The sequence below is a fragment of the Grampus griseus genome (genome assembly GCF_964374135.1).
Source record: "Grampus griseus genome assembly, chromosome: 11".
NCBI classification, from domain to species: Eukaryota; Metazoa; Chordata; class Mammalia; order Artiodactyla; family Delphinidae; genus Grampus; species Grampus griseus.
The window spans coordinates 27369770-27384145 of NC_139005.1; positions in this window are offsets into that span (position 1 = coordinate 27369770).

Genomic DNA, 14376 nt, shown 5'->3' on the forward strand with positions numbered 1-14376 from the left:
GGCAAACAAGCAATGATGAACAACACAATAAATGAAATTAAAATACTCTAGAAGGGATCAATAGCAGAATAACTGAGGCAGAAGAACGGATAAGTGACCTGGAAGATAAAATAGTGGAAATAACTACTGTAGAGCAGAATAAAGAAAAAAGAATGAAAAGAACTGATGACAGTCTCAGAGACTTCTGGGACAACATTAAATGCACCAACATTCGAATTATAGGGGTCCCAGAAGAATAAGAGAAAAAGAAAGGAACTGAGAAAATATTTGAAGAGATTATAGTTGAAAACTTCCCTAATATGGGAAAGGAAATAGTTAGTCAAGTCCAGGAAGCACAGAGAGTCCCGTACATGATAAATCCATGGAGAAACATGCCAAGACACATATTAATCAAACTATAAAAATTAAATACAAAGAAAACATATTAAAAGCAGCAAGGGAAAAACAACAAATAACACACAAGGGAATCCCCGTAAGGTTAACAGCTGATCTATCAGCAGAAACTTAGCAAACCAGAAGGTAGTGCCAGGACATATTGAAAGTGATGAAGGAGAAAAACCTGCAACCAAGATTACTCTACCCAGCAAGGATCTCATTCAGATTTGATGGAGAAATTAAAACCTTTACAGACAAGCAAAAGCTGAGAGAGTTCAGCACCACCAAACCAGCTTTACAACAAATGCTAAAACTTCTCTAGGCAGGAAATAAAATAGAAGGAAAAGACCTCCAATAACAATCACAAAACAATTAAGAAAATGGGAATACGAACATACATATCGATAATTACCTTAAATGTAAATAGATTAAATGCTCCCACCAAAAGACACAGACTGGATAAATGGATACAAAAACAAGACCCATATATATGCTGTCTACAAGAGACGCACCTCAGACCTACGGACACATACAGACTGAAAGTGAGGATTTGGAAAAAGATATTACATGGAAATGGAAATCAAAAGAAAGCTGGAGTAGCAATTCTCATATCAGACAAAATAGACTTTAAGATAAAGAATATTACAAGAGACAAAGAAGGACACTACACAGTGATCAAGGGATCGAAGAAGAAGATATAACACTTGTAAATATTTATACACCCAATAGGAACACCTCAATAAATAAGGCAAATACTAACAACCATAAAAGGGAAAATCAACAGTAACACGATCAAATTAGGGGACTATTTTTTCTTTCTTTTTTTTTTTTTTTGCAATACACAAGACTCTCACTGTTGTGGCTTCTCCCATTGCAGGGCACAGGCTCCGGAACCGCAGCCTCAGTGGCCATGGTTCTGGGGCATGAGGGATCTTCCCAGATTGCGGAACGAATCCGTGTCCCCTACATCATCAGGCAGACTCTCAACCACTGTGCCACAAGGGAGGCCCCATAGCAGGGGATTTTAACACCCCACTTTCACCAATGCACAGATCATCCACAATGAAAATAAATAAGAAAACACAAGCTTTAACTGATACACTAAACAAGATGGCCTTAACTGATATTTATAGGACATTCCATACAAAAACAACAGAATACACATTTTTCACAAGTGCTCATGGAACATTCTCCAGGATAGATCATATCTTGCGTCACATATCAAGCCTTGATAAATTTAAGAAAACTGAAATCATATCAAGTATCTTTTCCGACCACAATATTATGAGATGAGATATCAATTACAGGAAAATATCTGTAAAAAATACAAACACATGGAGGCTAAACAATACACTACATAATAACGAAGTGATCACTGAAGAAATCAAAGAGGAAATCAAAAACTACCTAGAAAAAAATGACAGTGAAAACACAGTGACCCAAAACCTACGGGATGCAGCAAAAGCAGTTCTAAGAGGGAAGTTTATAGCAATACAATCTTAGCTTAAGAAACAGGAAACATCTCAAAAAAAAAACCTGACCTTGCACATAAAGCAATTATAGAAAGAAGAACAAAATAACCCCAAAGTTAGCAGAAGGAATAAAATCGAAAGATCAGATCAGAAAGAAATGAAAAAGATATGAAGGAAATGATAGCAAAGATCAATAAAACTAAAACCTGGTTCTTTGAGGAAAAAAAAAATTGATAAACCATTAGCCAGACTCATCAAGAAAAAAAGGGAGAAGACTCAAATCAAGAGAAATAGAAATGAAAAAGGAGAAGTAACAACTGACACTGCAGAAACACAAACGACCATGAGAGATTACTACAAGCAATTATATGCGAATAAAATGGACAACCTGGAAGAAACGGACAAATTGTTAGAAATGCACAACCTGCCAAGACTGAATCAGGAAGAAATAGAAAATACGAACAGACCAATCACAAGGACTGAAATTGAACCTGTGATTAAAAATCTTCCAACAAACAAAAGCCCAGGACCAGATGGCTTCACAGGTGAATTCTATCAAACATTTAGAGAAGAGCTAACACCTGTCCTTCTCAAACTTTTCAAAAATATAGCAGAGGGAGGAACACACCCAAATTCATTCTACGTGGCCACCATCACCTTGATACCAAAACCAGACAAGGATGTCACAAAGAAAGAAAACTACAGGCCAATATCACTGATGAACATAGATGCAAAAATTCTCAACAACATACTAGCAAACAGAATCCAACAGAACATTAAAAGGATCATACACCATGATCAAGTGGGGTTTATTCCAGGAATGCAAGGATTCTTCAATATACGCAAATCTATCAATGTGATAAACCATATTAACAAATTGAAGGAGAAAAACCATATGATCATCTCAATAGATGCAAAGAAAGCTTTTGACAAAATTCAACACCCATTTATGATAAAAACCCTGCAGTAAGTAGGCATAGAGGGAACATTCCTCGACATAATAAAGGCCATATATGACAAAGCCACAGCCAACATCATCCTCAATGGTGAAAAACTGAAAGCATTTCCACTAAGATCTGGAAAAAGACAAGGTTGCCCACACTCACCACTCTTATTCAACATAGATTTGGAAGTATTAGCCACGGCAATCAGAGAAGAAAAGGAAATAAAAGGAATCCAAATCAGAAAAGAAGAAGTAAAACTCTCACTGTTTGCAGATGGCATGATACTATACATAGAGAATCCTAAATATGCTACCAGAAAACTACTAGAGCTAATCAATGAATTCAGTAAAGTTGCAGTATACAAAATTAATGCACAGAAATCTTTGGCATTCTTATACACTAATGATGAAAAATCTGAAAGTGAAATCAAGAAATCACTCCCATTTACCATTGCAACAAAAAGAATAAAATATCTAGGAATAAACCTACCTCAGGAGACAAAAGACCTGTATGTAGAAAATTATAAGACACTGATGAAATAAATTAAAGATGATACAAATAGATGGAGAGATATACCATGTTCTTGGATTGGAAGAATGGACATTGGGAAAATGACTCTACTACACAAAGCAATCTTCAGATTCAATGCAATCCCTATCAAACTACCAATGGCATTTTTCACAGAACTAGAACATAAAAGTTCACAATTTGTATGGAAACACAAAAGACCCCGAATAACCAAAGCAACCTTGAGAACGAAAAATGGAGTTGGAGGAATCAGGCTCCCTGACTTCAGACTATACTACAAAGGTACAGATATCAAGACAGTTATGGTACTGGCACAAAAACAGAAAGACAGGCCAATGTAACAGGATAGAAAGCCAAGAGATAAACCCACGCACATGTGGTCACCTTATCTTTGATAAAGGAGGCAGGAAGGTACAGTGGAGAAAGGACAGCCTCTTCAATAAGTGGTGCTGGGAAAACTGGACAGGTACATGTAAAATTATGAGATTAGATCACTCCCTAACACCATAAAGAAATATAAACTCAAAATGGATTAAAGACCTAAATGTAAGGCCAGAAACTATCAAACACTTAGAGGAAAACATAGGCAGAACACTCTATGACATAGATCACAGCAAGATCCTTATTGATCCACCTCCTAGAGAAATGGAAATAAAAACAAAAATAAACAAATGGGACCTAATGAAACTTCAAAGCTTTTGCATAGCAAAGGAAACCATAAACAAGACCAAAAGACAACCCTCAAGGTAGGAAAAAATATTTGCAAATGAAGCAACTGACAAAGGTTTAATTTCCAAAATTTACAAGCAGCTCATGCAGCTCAATAACAAAAAAACAAAAAACCCAATCCATAAATGGGCAGAAGACCTAAATAGACATTTCTCCAAAGAAGATATACAGACTGCCAACAAACATATGAAGGATTGCTCAACATCATTAATCATTAGAGAAATGCAAATCAAAACTACAATTAGATATCATCTCACACCAGTCAGAATGGCCATCATCAAAAAATCTAGAAGGACTTCCCTGGTGGCGAAGTGGTTGAGAGTCCACCTGCCCATGCGGGGGACACGGGTTCATGGCCTGGTCCAGGAGGATCATGCATGCCACGCAGCAGCTGGACCCGTGATCCATGGCTACTGGGCCTGTGCATCTGGAGCTGTGCTCCGCAGCAGGAGAGGCCACAGCGGTGAGAGTCCTGTATACTCCAAAAAACAGAAAACAAACAAACAAAAAATCTAGAAACAATAAATGCTGGAGAGGGTGTGGAGAAAAGGGAACCCTCTTACACTGCTGGTGGGAATGTGAATTGGTACAGCCACTTTGGAGAACACTATGGAGGTTCCTTAGAAAACTACAAATAGAACTACCATATGACCCAGCAATCCCACTACTGGGTATATACCCTGCGAAAACCATAGTTCAAAAAGAGTCATGTACCAAAATGTTCATTGCAGCTCTACTTACAATAGCCTGGATATGGAAACCACCTAAGTGCCCATCATCGGATGAATGGATAAAGAAGATGTGGCACATATATACAATGGAATATTACTCAGCCATAAAAGAAACGAAATTGAGCTATTTGTAATGAGGTGGATAGACCTAGAGTCTGTCATACAGAGTGAAGTAAGTGAGAAAGAGAAAGACAAATACCGTATGCTCACACATATATACGGTATTTAAGAAAAAAATAATGTTATGAAGAACCTAGGGGTAAGACAGGAATAAAGACACAGACCTACTAGAGAATGGACTTGAGGATATGGGGAGGGGGAAGGATGAGCTGTAACAAAGCGAGAGAGGCATAGACATATATACACTACCAAACGTAAGGTAGATAGCTAGTGGGAAGCAGCCGCATAGCACAGGTAGATCAGCTCGGGTGCTTTAGGACTGCCTGGAGGGGAGGGATAGGGATGGTGGGAGGGAGGGAATGCGAAGAGCTATGGGAACATATGTATATGTATAACTGATTCACTTTGTTATAAAGCAGAAACTAACACACCAACGTAAAGCAATTATACCCCAATAAAGATGTTAAAAAAAAAAGAAATACTGCAACTAAAAAAAAAAAAAAAAAAGAAAGAAAGAATATATGAACAGACCAATCACAAGCACTAAAATTGAAATTGTGATTAAAAATTTTCCAACAAACAAAAGCGCAGGACCAGATGGCTTCACAGGTGAATGCTATCAAACATTTAGAGAAGAGCAAACACGTATCCTTCTGAAACTCTTCCAAAATATAGCAGAGGGAGGAACACTCTCAAACTCATTCTATGAGGCCACAATAACCCTAATACCAAACCAGAAAAAGATGTCACAAAGAAAGAGAACTACAGGCCAATATCACTGATGAATATAGATGCAAGAATCTTCAACAACATACTAGCAAACAGAACCCAACAGCACAGTAAAAGGATCATACACCATGATCAAGTGGGGTTTACTCCAGGAATGCAACTATTCTTGAATATACGCAAATCAATCAACGTGATACACCATATTAACAAATTGAAGGAGAAAACCATATGATCATCTCAAAAGATGCAGAGAAAACTTTTGACAAAATTAAACACCCATTTATGATAAAAACCCTGCAGTAAGTAGGCATAGAGGGAACTTTCCTTTACATAATAAAGGTCATATATGACAAACCCACAGCCAACATTGTCCTCAATGGTGAAAAACTGAAACCATTTCCAATAAGATCAGGAAAAAGATAAAGTTTCCCACTCTCACCACTCTTATTCCACATAGTTTTGGAAGCTTTAGCCACAGGAATCAGAGAAAAAAAAGAAATAAAAGGAATCCAAATCAGAAAAGAAGTAAAACTGTCACTGTTTGCAGATGTCATGATAATCTCATAGAGAATCTGAAAATGCTACCAGAAAACTACTAGAGCTAATCAATGAATTTGGTAAAGTAGCAGGATGCAAAATTAATGCACAGAAATCTCTGGCATTCCTATATACTAATGATGAAAAATCTGAAAGTGAAATTAAGAAAACACTCCCACTTATCATTGCAAAAATGAGAATAAAATATCTAGGAATAAACCTACCAAAGGAGACCAAAGACCTGCATGCAGAAAATTATAAGACACTGTTGAAGTAACTTAAAGATGATACAAATTGATAGAGAGATATAGCATGTTCTTGGATTGGAAGAATCAACATTGTGAAAATGACTTTACTACCCAAAGCAATCTACAGATTCAATGCAATCCCTATCAAACTACCACTGGCATTTTTCACAGAACTAGAACAAAAAATTTCACAATTTGTATGGAAACACTAAAGACCCCGAATAGCAAAAGCAATCTTGAGAACAAAAAACGGAGCTGGAGGAATCAGGCTCCCTGACTTCTGACTATACTACAAAGCTACAGTAATCAAGACAGTATGGTACTGGCACAAAAACAGAAAGAAAGATCAATGGAACAGAATAGAAGGCCCATAGATAAACCCGCGCACATATGGACACCTTATCTTTATTAAAGGTGGCAGCAATATACAGTGGAGAAAGGACAGCCTCTTCAATAAGTGATGCTGCGAAAACTGGACAGGTACATGTAAAAGTATGAGATTAGATCACTCCCTAACACCATACACAAAAATAAGCTCAAAATGGATGAAAGACCTAAGTGTAAGGCCAGAAACTATCAAACTCTTAGAGGAAAACATAGGCAGAACACTCTATGACATAAATCACAGCAAGATTCTTTCTGACCCACCCCCTAGAGTAATGGAAATAAAAACAAAAATAAACAAATGGGACCTAATGAAACTTCAAAGCTTTTGCACAGCAAAGGAAACCATAAACAAGACCAAAAGACAACCCTCAGAATGGGAGAAAATATTTGCAAATGAAGCAACCGACAAAGGATTAATCTCCAAAATTTACAAGCAGCTCATGCAGCTCAATAACAAAAAAACAAACAACCCAATCCAAAAATGGGCAGAAGACCTAAATAGACATTTCTCCAAAGAAGATATACAGACTGCCAACAAACACATGAAAGAATGCTCAACATCATTAATCATTAGAGAAATGCAAATCAAAACTACAATGAGATATCATCTCACACCAGTCAGAATGGCCATCATCAAAAAATCTAGAAACAATAAATGCTGGAGAGGGTGTGGAGAAAAGGGAACCCTCTTGCACTGCTGGTGGGAATGTGAATTGGTTCAGCCACTATAGAGAACAGTATGGAGGTTCCTTAAAAATCTACAAATAGAACTACCATATGACCCAGCAATCCCACTACTGGGCATATACCCTGAGAAAACCGAAATTCAAAAAGAGTCATGTACCAAAATGTTCATCGCAGCTCTATTTACAATAGCCCGGAGATGGAAACAACCTAAGTGCCCATCATCGGATGAATGGATAAAGAAGATGTGGCACATATATACAATGGAATATTACTCAGCCATGAAAAGAAACGAAATTGAGCTATTTGTAATGAGGTGGATAGACCTAGAGTCTGTCATACACAGTGAAGTAAGTCAGAAAGAAAAAGACAAATACCGTATGCTAACACATATATATGGAATTTAAGAAAAAAAATGTCATGAAGAACCTAGGGGTAAGGCAGGAATAAAGACGCAGACCTCCTAGAGAACGGACTTGAGGTTATGGGGAGGGGGAAGGGTGAGGTGTGACGGGGCGAGAGAGAGTCATGGACATATACACACTAACAAATGTAGTAAGGTAGATAGCTAGTGGGAAGCAGCAGCATGGCACAGGGATATTGGCTCGGTGCTTTGTGACAGCCTGGAGGGGTGGGGTAGGGAGGGTGGGAGGGAGGGAGATGCAAGAGGGAAGAGATATGGGAACACATGTATATGTATTACTGATTCACTTTGTTATAAAGCAGAAACTAACACACCATTGTAAAGTAATTATACCCCAATAAAGATGTTAAAAAAAAAAAAGTCATGAACCAAAATGTTCATTGCAGCTCTCTTTACAATAGTCAGGACATGGAAGCCACCTAAGTGTGCATCATCGGATCAATGGATAAAGAAGATGTGGCACATATATACAATGGAATATCACTCAGCCATAAAATGAAATGAAACTGAGATATTTGTAGTGAGGTGGATGGACCTAGAGTCTGTCATACAGAATGAAGTCAGAAAGAGAAAAACAAATGCCATATACTAACACATATATATGGAATGTAAGAAAAAAAATGTCATGAAGAACCTAGGGGTAAGACGGGAATAAAGACACAGACCTACTAGAGAATGGACTTGAGTATATGGGGAGGGTGAAGGGTAAGCTGTGACAAAGTGTCATGGACATATATACACTACCAAATGTAAAATAGATTGCTAGTGGGAAGCAGCCGCATAGCACAAGGAGATCAGCTTCGTGTTTTGTGACCACCTAGAGGGGTGGGATAGGGAGGGTGAGAGGGAAGGAGATGCAAGAGGGGAGAGATATGGGAACATATGTATATGTATAACTGATTCATTTTGTTATAAAGAAGAAACTAACACACCATTGTAAAGCAATTATACTTCAATAAAGATGTTAAAAATAAAAACACATATTTTGAATACAAAGACACAACTAGATTAACAGAGAATTGATGGAGATAGGCATACCATCTAACACTATCCCAGAGAAAACTATCATGTTTATATTAAAATCAGACAAAGTAGATTTCAGAACAAAGGAGTTTTTCAGTTTTTCAGTTTTTCACCATTGAGGATGATGTTGGCTGTGGCTTTGTCATATATGGCCTTTATTATGTTGAGGAAAGTTCCCTCTATGCCTACTTTCTGCAGGGTTTTTATCATAAGTGTGTTGAATTTTGTCGAAAGCTTTTTCTGCATCTATGGAGGTGATCATATGGTTTTTCTCCTTCAATTTGTTAATATGGTGTGTCACATTGATTGATTTGCATATATTGAAGAATCCTAGCATTCCTGGGATAAACCCCACTTGATTATGATGTATGATCCTTTTAATGTGATGTTGGATTCTGTTTGCTGGTATTTTGTTGAGGATTTTTGCATCTATATTCGTCAGTGATATTGGACTGTAGTTTTCTTTCTTGGTGACATTTTGGTCTGGTTTTGGTATCAGGGTGATGGTGGCTTTGTAGAATGAGTTTGAGAATGTTCCTCCCCCTGCTATATTTTGGAAGAGTTTGAGAAGGATATCTGTTAGCTCTTCTCTAAATGTTTGATAGAATTTTCCTGTGAAGCCATCTGGTCATGGGCTTTTGTTTGTTGGAAGATTTTTAATCACAGTCTCTATTTCAGTGTTTGTGATTGGTCTGTTCATATTTACTATTTCTTCCTGGTTCAGTCTTGGCAGGTTGTGCATTTCTAAGAATTTGTCCATTTCTTCCAGGTTGTCCATTTTATTGACATAGAGTTGCTTGCAGTAATTTCTCATGATCTTTTGTGTTTCTGCAGTGTCAGTTGTTACTTCTCCTTTTTCATTTCTATTTCTCTTGATTTGAGTCTTCTCCCTTTTTTTCTTGATGAGTCTGGCTAATGGTTAATCAATTTTTTTATCTTCTCAAAGAACCAGCTTTTATTTTATTGATCTTTCCTATCATTTCCTTCATTTCTTTTTCATTTATTTCTAATCTGATCTTTATGATTTCTTTCCTTCTGCTAACTTTGGGGGTTTTTTGTTCTTCTTGCTCTAATTGATTTAGGTGCAAGGTTAGGTTGTGTATTCAAGATGTTTCCTGTTTCTTAAGGTAGGATTGTATTCCTATAAACTTCCCTCTTAGAACTGCTTTTCCTGCATCCCATAGGTTTCAGGTCATCGTGTCTTCATTGTCATTTGTTTCTAGGTATTTTTTGATATCCTCTTTGGTTTCTTCAGTGATGACTTCGTTATTAAGTAGTGTATTGTTTAGCCTCCATTTGTTTGTATTTACAGATCTTTTCCTGTATTTGATATCTAGTCTCATAGCATTGTGGTCTGAAAAGATACTTGATAAAATTTCAAATTTCTTAAATTTATCAAGGCTTGATTTGTGACCCAAGATATGATCTATCCTGGAGAATGTTCCATGAGCACTTGAGAAAAATGTGTATTCTGTTGTTTTTGGATGGAATGTCCTATAAATATCAATTAAGTTCATCTTGTTTAATGTATCATTTAAAGCTTGTGTTTCCTTATTTATTTTCATTTTGGATGATCTGTCCATTGGTGAAAGTGGAGTGTTAAAGCTGCCTTCAATGAATGTGTTACTGTTGATTTCCCCTTTTATGGCTGATAGTATTTGCCTTATCTATTGAGGTGCTCCTATGTTGGGTGCATAAATATTTATAATTGTTATATCTTCTTCTTGGATCGATCCCTTGATCATTATGTAGGGTGATTCTTTGTCTCTTGTAATAGTCTGTATTTTAAAGTCTGTTATGCCTGCTATGAGAATTGCTACTCCAGCTTTCTTTTGATTTCTATTTGCATGGAATATCTTTTTCCATCCCCTTACTTTAAGTCTGTATGTGTCCCTAGGTCTGAAGTGGGTTTCTTGTAGACAGCTTATATATTGGTCTTGTTTTTGTATCCACTTAGCCAGTTTTTGTCTTTTGGTGGGAGCATTTAGTCTGTTTAAAGTTAAGGTAATTATCAATATGTATGTTCGTATTCCCATTTTCTTAATTGTTTTGGGTTTGTTATTGTAGGTCTTTTCCTTCTCTTGTGTTTCTTGCCTAGAAAAGTTCCTTTAGCATTTGTTGTAAAGCTGGTTTGGTGGTGCTGAACTCTCTCAGCTTTTACTTGTCTGTATAGGTTTTAATTTCTCCATCAAATCTGAATGAGATCCTTGCTGGGTAAGTAATCTTCAATGTAGGTTTTTCTCCTTCATCACTGTAAATATGTCCTGACACTCCCTTCAGGCTTGCAGAGCTTCTGCTGAAAGATCAGCTGTTAAGCTTATGCAGATTCCTTTGTGTGTTATTTGTTGTTTTTCCCTTGTTGTTTTTAATATGTTTTCCTTGTATTTAATTTTTGAGAGTTTGATTAATATGTATCTTGGCATGTTTATCCTTGGATTTATCCTGTATGGGACTCTCTGTGCTTCCTGTATTTGATTAACTATTTCCTTTCCCATATTAGAGAAGTTTACAACTATAATCTCTTCAAATATTTTCTCAGTCCCTTTCTTTTTCTCTTCTTCTTCTGGGACCCCTATAATTCGAATGTTGGTGCATTTAATGTTGTCCGAGATGTCTCTGAGACTGTCCTCACTTCTTTTCATTCTTTTTTCTTTATTCTGCTCTGCAGCAGTTATTTCCACTATTTTATCTTCCAGGTCACTTATCCATTCTTCTGCCTCAGTTATTCTGCTATTGATCCCTTCTAGAGTCTTTTTCATTTCATTTATTGTGTTGTTCATCATTGCTTGTTTGCTCTTTAGTTCTTCTAGGTCCTTGTTAAATGTTTTTTGCATTTTCTCTATTCTATTTCCAAGATTTTGGATCATCTTTACTATCATTATTCTGAATTCTTTCTCAGGTAGACTGCCTATTTCCTCTTCATTTGTTAGGTCTGGTGGGTTTTTATCTTGCTCTTTCATCTGCTGTGTGTTTTTCTGTCTTCTCATTTTGCTTATCTTACTGTGTTTTGGGTCTCCTTTTTGCAGGCTGCAGGTTTGTAGTTCCCACTGTTTTTGGTGTCTGTCCTCAGTGGCTAAAGTTGGTTCAATGGGTTCTGTAAGCTTCCTGGTGGAGAGGACTAGTGCCTGTGTTCTGCTGGATAAGGCTGGATCTTTCCGGTAGGCAGGTCCACATCTGGTGGTGTGTTTTGGGGTGTCTGTGGCCTTATTATGATTTTAGGCAGTCTCTCTGCTAATGGGTGTGGTTGTGTTCCTGTCTTGCTAGTTGTTTGGCATAGGGTGTCCAGCACTGTAGCTTGCTGGTCATTGAGTGAAGCTGGGTGTTGGTGTTGAGATGGAGATCTCTCGGAGATTTTTGCCATTTGATATTACGTGGAGCTGGGAGGTCCCTTGTGGACCAGTGTTGAAGTTGGCTCTCCCATCTCAGATGTACAGCACTGACTCCTGGCTGGAGCACCAAGAGCCTTTCATCCACACGGCTCAGAATAAAAGGGAGAAAAAGTAGAAAGTAAGAAAGAAAGAGGGTAAAATAAAATAAAGTAAGATAAAATAAAGTTATTAAAATTAAAATTTATTAAGAAAAAAAACTTTTTATGTAAAAAACAACAACAAAAAAAAACAGACGGACAGAACCCTAGGACAGATGGTGGTAGCAAAGCTATACAGACAAAATCTTACACAGAAGCATTCACATACACACTCACAAAAAGAGGAAAAGGGGAAAAAATATTATATCTTGCTCTCAAAGTGCACCTCCTCAATTTGGGATGATTTGTTGTCTATTCAGGTATTCTACCGATGCAGGGTACATCAAGCTGATTGTGGAGATTTAATCCACTGCTCCTGAGGCTGCTTGGAGTGATTTCCTTTCTCTTCTTTATTTGCACAGCTCCCACGGTTCAGCTTTGGATTTGGCCCCGCCTCTTCATGTAGGTCGCCAGAGGGCATTTTTTCTTCACTCAGACAGGACGGGGTTAAAGGAACAGCTGATTCGGGGGCTCTGGCTCACTCAGGCCAGGGGGAGGGAGGGGCATGGAGTGTGGGGCGAGCCTGCGGCGGCACAGGCCGGTGTGACATTGCACCAGCCTGTGGTGCGCTGTGCATTCTCTAGGGGAAGTTGTCCCTGGATCACGGAACCCTGGCAGTGGTGGGCTGCACAGGCTCCCATGAGGAGAGGTGTGCATAGTGATCTGTGCTTGAACACAGGCTTCTTGGTGGCGGCAACAGTGGCCTGAGCACCTCATGATCGTCTCTGAGGTCCGCGCTGATAGCCGCGGCTCACGCCCATCTCTGGAGCTCCTGTAAGCAGTGCTCTTAATCCCCTCTCTGCGTACCAGGAAACAAAGAGGGAAGAAAAAGTCTCTTGCCTCTTCGGCAGGTCCAGACTTTTCCCCAGACTCCCTCCTGGCTACCATGGTGCACTAACCCCTTCAGGCTGTGTTCACACCACCAGTTCTCTCCCTGCGATCTGACCGAAGCCCAAGCCTCAGTTCCCAGCCCCCGCCCGCCCTGGCGGGTGAGCAGTCAAGCCTCTTTGGCTGGTGAGTGCCGGTCCGTACCGCTCCTCTGTGCGGGAATCTCTCCACTTTGTTCTCCACACCCCTGTTGCTGTGCTCTCCTCCGCGGCTCCGAAGGTTACCCCTCCGTCACCCATAGTCTCCTCCCGTGAAGGGGCTTCCTAGTGTGTGGAAACCTTTCCTCCTTCACAGCTCCCTCCCACTGGTGCAGGTCCCGTCCCTATTCTTTTGCATCTGTTTATTCTTTTTTCTTTTGCCCTACCCAGGTACGTGGGGAGTTTCTTGACTTTTGGGAGGTCTGAGGTCTTCTGCCAGCGTTCAGTGGGTGTTCTGTAGGAGTTGTTACACATGTAGATGTATTTCTGATGTGTCTGTGGGGAGGAAGGTGATCTCCGCCTCTTACTCTCCTGCCATCATCCCCCTCTCCCTGCATGTATCTTTTTAAATTAGAGTTTTCATTTTTTCTGGATATATACCAAGAGTGGCATCACTGGATCATATGGTAGCTCTATTTCTGTTTTTTAAGGAAACTCCATACTGTTTTCCATAGTATCTTCACCAATTTACATTTCCACCAGCAGTGTATTAAGGTTCCCATTTCTCCAAACCCTTTCCAGCACTTACTATTTGTAGACTTTTTAATAATAGTCATTCTGACTGGTGTGAAGTGATATCTCATTGTGGTTTCGATTTGCATTTCTCTAATAATTAGCAATGTTGAACATCTTTTCATGTGTCTGTTGGCCATCTGTATGTCTTCTTTGGAAAAAAAGTTTATTTAGATCTGCAATTTGATTGATCGGGTTTTCTGTTTCTTCAATACTGAGTTGTATGAACTGTTTGTATGTTTTGAATATTAACCCCTTCTCAGTCACACTATTTGCAAATATTTTCTCCCATTGTCTTTTCATTATTATTATTTTTTTGAT